General features: G+C 40.2%; 1 long non-coding RNA gene across 1 annotated transcript; it reads right to left on the reverse strand.

The window, feature by feature from the left end:
• Window positions 1-673: 673 nt before the first annotated feature.
• LOC113039170 (uncharacterized) lies at window positions 674-3,532 on the reverse strand. Its single transcript, XR_003274890.1, has 3 exons — window positions 3,391-3,532; window positions 3,058-3,289; window positions 674-2,910 (listed from the first exon to the last, which is right to left on the reverse strand). It is a non-coding gene; the product is annotated as an uncharacterized LOC113039170 (long non-coding RNA).
• Window positions 3,533-8,150: the final 4,618 nt, after the last annotated feature.

Raw genomic sequence — 8,150 nt, forward strand, 5'->3', positions numbered from 1 at the left:
TCTATAATTAACTAGTTCTTTGGGGTCAAGTTGTGTTTATTTTTTTTTTATGAGAGGCTTAATAACAGCCAGTTTGAAAGTTTTGGGGACATATCCTAATGACAATGAGAGATTTAAAATAGTCAGAAGAGGATCTTTGACTTCTGGAAGCACCTCTTTTAGTAGCTTAGATGGTATAGGGTCTAACATGCATGTTGTTGGTTTAGGTGATTTAACAATTCTTCCTCTCCTGTAGTAGAGATTTTAGAAGTAAAGTAGTTCATAAAGTCATTACTGCTGTGGTGTTGGGAAATGTCAACACTTGTTGAGGCTGTATTGAATAAATACCTGGGGTTATGTTTGTTTTCTTCTAAAAGAGAAGAGTGCTGTGGTGGTGCTGTTGTTAGCTGCGGGATGTCCACCTGAAGCACCACCATGGTGGTGTGGTTGGCTGTGGGCTCTTCCGCTGAGGCGCTGCCTTAGTGGTGTGGTTGTTAACTGTATGACTGTTTGCCTGAGGCTCTGCTGTAGTGGTGCTGCTGTAGCTGAATGATCGTTTCACCTGAGGCTCTGCTGTGGTGATGCTGTTGTAGCTGTATGATCATTTCGCCTGAGGCACTGGTGGCGGTGCTGTTGTAGCTGTATGATCATTTCTCCTGAGGCACTGGTGGCGGTGCTGTTGTAGCTGTATGATTGTTTCGCCTGAAGCGCTGGTGGCGGTGCTGTTGTAGCTGTATGATCATTTTGCCTGAGACGCTGGTGGCAGTGCTGTTGTAGCTGAATGATCATTTCGCCTGAGGCGCTGGTGGCGATGCTGTTGTAGCTGAATGATCATTTCGCCTGAGGCGCTGGTGGCGGTGCTGTTGTAGCTGAATGTTCGTTGTAAATTGCAGGCTCGACCGCTGAGGCACTGTAGTGGTGGTGCTGTTGTTAGCTGTGTGGTCATCCACCTGAGGTACCGCCGTGGTGGTGGTGATAGCTGCGGATTTAATAATGCTATTTGTGCAAAAGTAACAACATTATGACACGGTTGATGTCAGATTTGTTAGGGATAATTAGAAACACAGGGCCATATTCCTGTAAACAGCTGAAGTTAGGGTGGAAAAAGGATGTTGGGATGAAAGGATGTTTGTGAGTGGGGTGTGATGCAAGATGCAGTGAGAGAGGGAGGTTGGGAGGTAGAGAATGAAAAAAAGATTTAAATAGAATTGTAGGTTGAAGGGAGACCGGCTGGTCTGCATGAGCTGGTCTGTAGAGAATTATTAGAAAACATGGAGCCGTATTGCTGATTGTTGTCTATTTACTTATTAAGCCATACCAGCATATGAGGCTATATGTCATGGCAAAAATCAGTTAATACATAAAATCAATCCATGCACAAGTCTTTAATACATACGAGTCAAGGGGGAAACAATTTAGACTGTTCAATTTGACCAGCCTGCGTGTCTTTGAGCTGTGAACTCTATTGCTGTTATCAGCTGGAAAGAAGGGTATAGGAATGGATGTTAGGATGAAAGGATGTTTGTGAGTGGAGTTTTATGAACGAAATGTGAGTGCAGAGAAGAGAGATCAGGTTGAATGAGTGCAGATAGAATTATGTCTTGCTGCCGCTAGGGGGCGCTGCTGTTTGATGCTGTGAAGGAGAATTCCTGTGACGTCATGTGTGACGGAGAGTGGAGTTGCCGGAAGTGCTGAGGGCTCAAAGTTTGTCATGACAGAAGTTTTATAGAAACTAAATTTAGTTGAAATAACTTTGTTATCTGTATGATGGAATTGGATACCTTGGATTGAAGTGTTGAAGGTGACCAGTGATTCAGTTGTCCTCGGCTCTGGGTTATAGAAGACGTGCAATCAGAGCGCTGAGGAAGTGTGAGAGAGCGGGCGCGACGGGAGCAAGAATTCAGTTTCTGTGTCCACCATGCAAATGATGATGGCGAACTCGGCCCGCGGATCTTACTGACGGGGATCAAGGAGGCCGGTAACAGTTCAGAATCCACCTGAGATGAGCCTGAGAGTGGGCACTCGTGGCCCAGAACCAGGCAAGTACACCTGTCCTTCGAGAGAATGAGACTAGCAGTGCGGTGTGACGTGGCCCGGTATATATTGAGGTTCTTAGAAGTCAGGTGATTGTTTGGGCGTGCCCCTGCCTCGAAACTTTAGTTAATACCAATTAACTACATGAAGTGAAGAGACACACCACACTACAGGATTTCTGGCTACAGAATCGCCCTGATCCTTTTTCTGCAATCCTTTAAATACCTCAGACCAAAACCAACATCCCCCGGAGATGGAAGACAGAAACTAACAATTTGAATTTAATTAGGTCAGGTCTCAGACCAGGGTAGTTTACCCCTCAATGGGAACAGAAGGTAATTTACATGGAAGACCCTGGAAAAGGGCACTCCCATTACATTAATCAAAATATCTCTTAACTCTTAGGATCTGTATTATCTTTTAATCTAATTTTCTAAGGTTGAGACCATTGTATCAGTCGCCTTGAGACAATTCAAATGACACCAAACTTGTCTGTAAATATCACTTGCATTAATGCAGAATATTATACTATTGGCAAGTGAGTGAAACTAAGTGGAGGGAGTGTGATGGTGAGGTGTGAACTACCAGGTGTGGTGCATTTTCAATGGCACCGTTACTTATGATGAAGGGTATTCAAATAGAGGGTTCAAATGTTAATTATCAGGATAGTCCTTTGTTTTCTTAGGGAGAAGTCGTCCCTCAGTCCAGACGATTCGGCTCCATTCTTACAACATTGTTCCCTATGTGTGTTTGTGTGAAAGAAAACAACAATACCTTGTTTCATGCCATTACTGCAGCCAGTTTCACCCTCTCCCAAATGTTGTCTGCAAGTAGCTTATTTTTGAAGCGTGGATCCATTACTGTTGCCTCTTCAAGGAAGTGCCTGATGTCCTCATTCTTTAAGATAATAAATTCAAAACAAGTAATCTGTAAATGGTACTGAAGCACTAAGCAGTAACCTGTACTTGGTATGTCATGAATATCATCATGAAATAACAAGTGGTAGCTCTGTAGCTGGGTAGTGTATTTTACTGTCTGCTGTACCTGGTAATGCTTGGACAGATTTTCCCAAACCTTTTTCTTTATTCCAGCCACAAAGAGTGTGTCATTCTCTTGAACTTGAAAATGTTCTTCAAGTTTCTGGAGGATAGGAAGGACTTGGCCACAGGTTGAATTACTGTCACTTTATACACATAGAGTGGAAGTGTACATTACACTCATGAGCTTTGTAATCTCCTCTGCCTTTTTGAGGTCTTCGTCAGTGATCCGTTCCAATCTGAAATTTGCAAACATTAAATCTTGCATCTAATAAATTGTCCATTATACAATTAATCAGTATCATTATCAGTTATCCTGTATCACATTAATTTCTTCTACCTGTCCCTCTCCATTGAGTCTCTCAGCCTTGGATCCATGGAAGCTGCTTGGATGACAGGATATTGCTCAAGAAATCTGTCTATCATTAGATAGATTAAATTCCAGCGAGTTCTGATGTCCAGGATTACTGTATGCTGTGTCAGGTCTGAAAAACAATAAATAAAACTTAATAAAGTAAAATAATAATGAAATAAAAAAAACTCATTATTTAGTAATATTAAATGACTTTCTAAGGAGATGTTGCTTCTCTTGCAAAACAGTCTTGGCCATTCAAGATCTCTTCAGCCATACAATGACACTTCTGATTCGTGCACACCATCGAGAAACGAATAGAATAGATTGTCAATTGAATAGATTTTCTGTGCAGCAATGTTCAGTGTATGTGCAAAGCATAACATTTTTTAAGCTGGAGTCTACTGACAGCTACATTCATGTTTGCAGCATTGTCCACTGTGACTGCAACTATTTTCTCCCTAACTCCAAACTCTTCCAAAATTGTCTGTATTTCTTGGGCAGCATTAGCACCTGTCCGAACGTCATAGTCTGCCTTACTTTTTAGGATTGTTTGTTTCATTTTCCCCTCACTAACAACATGTAGTGTGACTGTAATGTAGTGGTCCTGTGTAATGCTGGTCCATCCATCATTTGTTATTGCTGCACTGTGGATGTTTTTGAGAGCATCAATTACATTAGCAGTATTAGGACCTGTCTCCCTAACTCCAAACTCTTCCAAAATTGTCTGTATTTCTTGTGCAGCATTAGGACCTGTCCGAACGTCATAGACTGCCTTACTTTTAAAGATTGTTTGTTTCATTTTCCCCTCACTAACAACATGTAGTGTGACTGTAATGTAGTGGTCCTGTGTAATGCTGGTCCATCCATCATTTGTTATTGCTTTACTGTGGATGTTTTTGAGAGCATCAATTACATTCTGCTTTTCAGTGTCATACCAAGCAGGAATAAGCTGGTTGGCTAAACAGTCCCTAGAGGTTGGTTGGTATTTGGGGTTAAGACACTTGGTCATCTCCCTAAAATGAAGAAAAACTAAATGGAAATGAAATATTCTGTTCAAATGAACACCTCTGAAACGGTCTTATATATTTCCCTCTCTGTCTCTGCATAAAACCCAGCTATAATTGATAATTTATTAGTTATATTTATAGTATACTAATTTACAAGTAATAAATAGTAATTCAGTTAACTTTGTAATAAATGGTAGTTCAGCTGCTTGCATGTACCTTAAACACCTACCTTAATCATAGGGACTCAATGGTTGAAAAAGGATGTAAACCTTTCACTATAAATAAGTTGCAGTTGTCTTCCTTAAACAGTCGAAAACATTACATGTTTATAAACATTGCAATGTTTAGTCATATTGCTATTACAGCCTGCTTTGCATGTAATTAGCTTGTCACATGCGTTACATTTTGCTTCATCATCATTTAACCTTTCAAAATGAAGCCACACTTTTGACTTTCTCTTCGCCATGCTGGTCAACAAGAAAATATCTCACGCAAGGAGTAAATGAGTAGCGTTGTGTGTGAGTGAGCATTGTGAGTTTGTGTGTGAGTGAATGTGTGTTCGAGTGAGTGTATGCATTAATTGGTTGCGCTTCTGGAAGCGGCGGACAATGTAATCAATATTCATGTTGAGACATCGCTATTAAAGGATACGCTCCCAGCGCTCTGCAGTTTGCACACACATTGCAAAAGAACCGCTTTCGGAACCGAAACGTAGGAATTTAGCACGGTTCCGGTATTTTTTCAAAAAAACAGAATTGGTTCTGCATAAGAACCGTTTTCGGTTCCCAACCCTAATGAGGAGTCTAGAAGTAGTCAATCAGAGAACAAATTTTATTTTCGAACATGAAAAATTTTCCGAGGACCAGAGCTCGGTGACCTCATAGCTGACTACGGCCATGCATGCGAGTACCACAGAAAAAAGCATATCACCAAGAAATATGCAAATCAGTGCAATCGTTTTTCAATAAACCAAATGACCCACAGGCTGACAAAGTTTCGGCAGCAGAAGTGACGAGCATTTAGCATGCCGTACATCACACACAGTCATATCGCTCTATTGACTGCAGTAACAAGTTAGCCCCAGTAATTTTTCCAGATTCTGAAATAGCTACGAAAAAAGCTGTAGAAACTTTGGTTGATATTTTGGGTCAGGTGGTGTCTTAATCTTTTAGTCGGTGGGTTTAAAAGTAAATATAGGCAATATATTACAGAAAGCTTGAAATGTCTACTTTTAAACTAAAATATTTGAACCAAAATAAATAGGCTACTCTCTGATTATGTAATCCATATGAAATGTGAAAATTTCTCTCTGGTGTTCATGGCGAGTTCACATCGTCAACTTCATCTTTGCAGCTACACAGAAAACACCAGTTTATTACTAAACAATCAAATGTCTTCTTGCTAATTTAGACACATTCATAATTACTTTAACCGGTTCTTTGTCGCAAGCCTTATGTGTGCGGTCATAACGCTTATTATCCAGGTTTCAACTTGCGCCCCCACACAACCAAACACATATGTTTGTGCGGCCCACTGCAACAAAATGTACTTACCCTGCTATGGTTGGGTTAATAACTTAGTACTCAGAAGATAGATGGTTTAACTGTATTTATTGGATGAACTAGGATTGTGCGATATGGACCAAAAAAAAAAAAAAAACTAAAAAAAGTCATGAATGCATTCAGGATGAATTTGAAACATATTTCCAAAAGAAAACCAATTAAAGTTATCAAAGAGTTGTAAAATCTCTAGAACAGACATAACTAAAAAAAAAAATCACTATGTAAAGGTGTAACAAGATTAACAGACTTAATGGCAAAAATATAAATAAATCCCGTGTGCAGGGATTTTTTTTTTCTTTTTTGCCATGCATTGTTCATAGAGCTCATTAATTGTAGCGGTACCTCAGGTGTTGAAATAGATTTGTTATATATTATACAGGTTCACACGGACTCCATCTGCAGTGCATATACAGTATGTTTATGAGGTGCAGAAGCAGCAGTAAGAGCGCATTATTATAACGCGAATGCACATAAAGAAAATGCATGAGCGCGAAACTCTCTGCTCGCATGCGGATTCCTTTGCTCTGTCACAAAACCAGCATTAAACGGGCCTCAGCCCCTGCCTTGACAGGATGTCTTCTCCCTGATTCTGATTCCCTGGGATGTATGTTACCTTGAGAGACAGCAATTTCCCCTGGGACCACAAGAGGATCTGATGCACCAGTCTGCATAGAGGGCGAGACCTCAGACCGCCTTGATGGTTTATATAGGCCACCACTGACATAATGTCCATCCTCACAAGGACGTGGTGACCCTTGAGATGCGGGAAGAAGCTCCTCAGAGCTCTGAACACCGCCAACATTTCCAGGCAGTTTATATGCCAGGAAGAATGATGGTCCTGCCATTGACCTCTCGTACAGCGGCAATCCATGACCCCGCCCCAGCCCGTGAGGGAGGCGTCTGTCGAGACGTCTTTGCGGCAACATGATGCTCCCATCATGGGACCTATTTTAGATTTAGTTTGAGAGCTCTCAGGGCCTCCATTGAAACTGTGTGTACGGTATACTGTCCATGTCCAGAAAGGTAAGAAAAACATCATCAAAGTAGTCCATGTGACATCAGAGGGTCAGTTAGAATTTTTTGAAGCATCAAATATACACTTTGGTCCAAAAATAGCAAAAACTATGACTTTATTAATCATTGTCTTCTCTTACAAATGAATCATTCGATGTAACCGGATCTTTCTGAACCAGTTCACCAAATCCAACTGAATCGTTTTAAACGTCTCCAATACGCATTAATCCACAAATTACTTAAGCTGTTAACTTAACGAAGTTAACGAAGTAATTAATGTACTCAAACAGTACACTGACTGAACTGCTGTGAAGAGAGAACTGATGATGAACACCGAGCCAAGCCAGATAATGAACAGAAGACTGACAGAAACAGTTCTTGACTCGAGAAGAGTAAATCTTTTGGTTATGGTCTTTTGATATTAGGTTTCTCCAAAAAAGTAATATCTTACAGTCTGTCATCCTGCAAAGAGGCAAGAGAACCAACAAGCTTTTCCAGCTACTGTATGTTCCAAAAATGTTAACATAACGCCGATCTGTCCAACCGATTGGCAAGATATCCTGCAGACGGCCACAAACGCTGACACACGGGCACTCAAACAAAGGGTATAGTTCTCTGCTCTAATCAAGAGGCTCACATGGAGAGGTCTTGAGTGTTGGATTACAATCAGAAGTGCAGAAAAAATGGACCAGGTGCCATCACCGGTTGCAGGCAAAATTACTGAAAACAAATGTGCAAAATACTAATTAGAAGAGCGTTTGGTTCAGGTTGTAAAAATGTAACTCCCCAAAAGACATAATATTTACAATTTATTAACTTTTTTATTTATTTATTTTTTAATGATTAAGCTGTAGTAAATGTCCGTAGCTGTAGTGTACATTCGCAAATATAGAAATTGTGAGTAAAATGAAAAAAATATATATATTAGATTAGATTAGATTAGATTGAACTTTATTGTCACTGCACATGTAGGTACAAGGCAACGAAATGCAGTTAGCATCTAACCAGAAGTGCAATAAGCAGTAAGTACAGAATAAAGGTCTATAATATGTACAATAACTATACAGGTAAGTATTATGGGCATAATTTACAGATATTAAATACTATAAGCACGATATACAGATAGGTGTACTATTAACATACTATACAGATGGGCTATGTA

The sequence above is a fragment of the Carassius auratus genome, chromosome 21, assembly GCF_003368295.1.
Source record: "Carassius auratus strain Wakin chromosome 21, ASM336829v1, whole genome shotgun sequence".
NCBI lineage: Eukaryota > Metazoa > Chordata > Actinopteri > Cypriniformes > Cyprinidae > Carassius > Carassius auratus.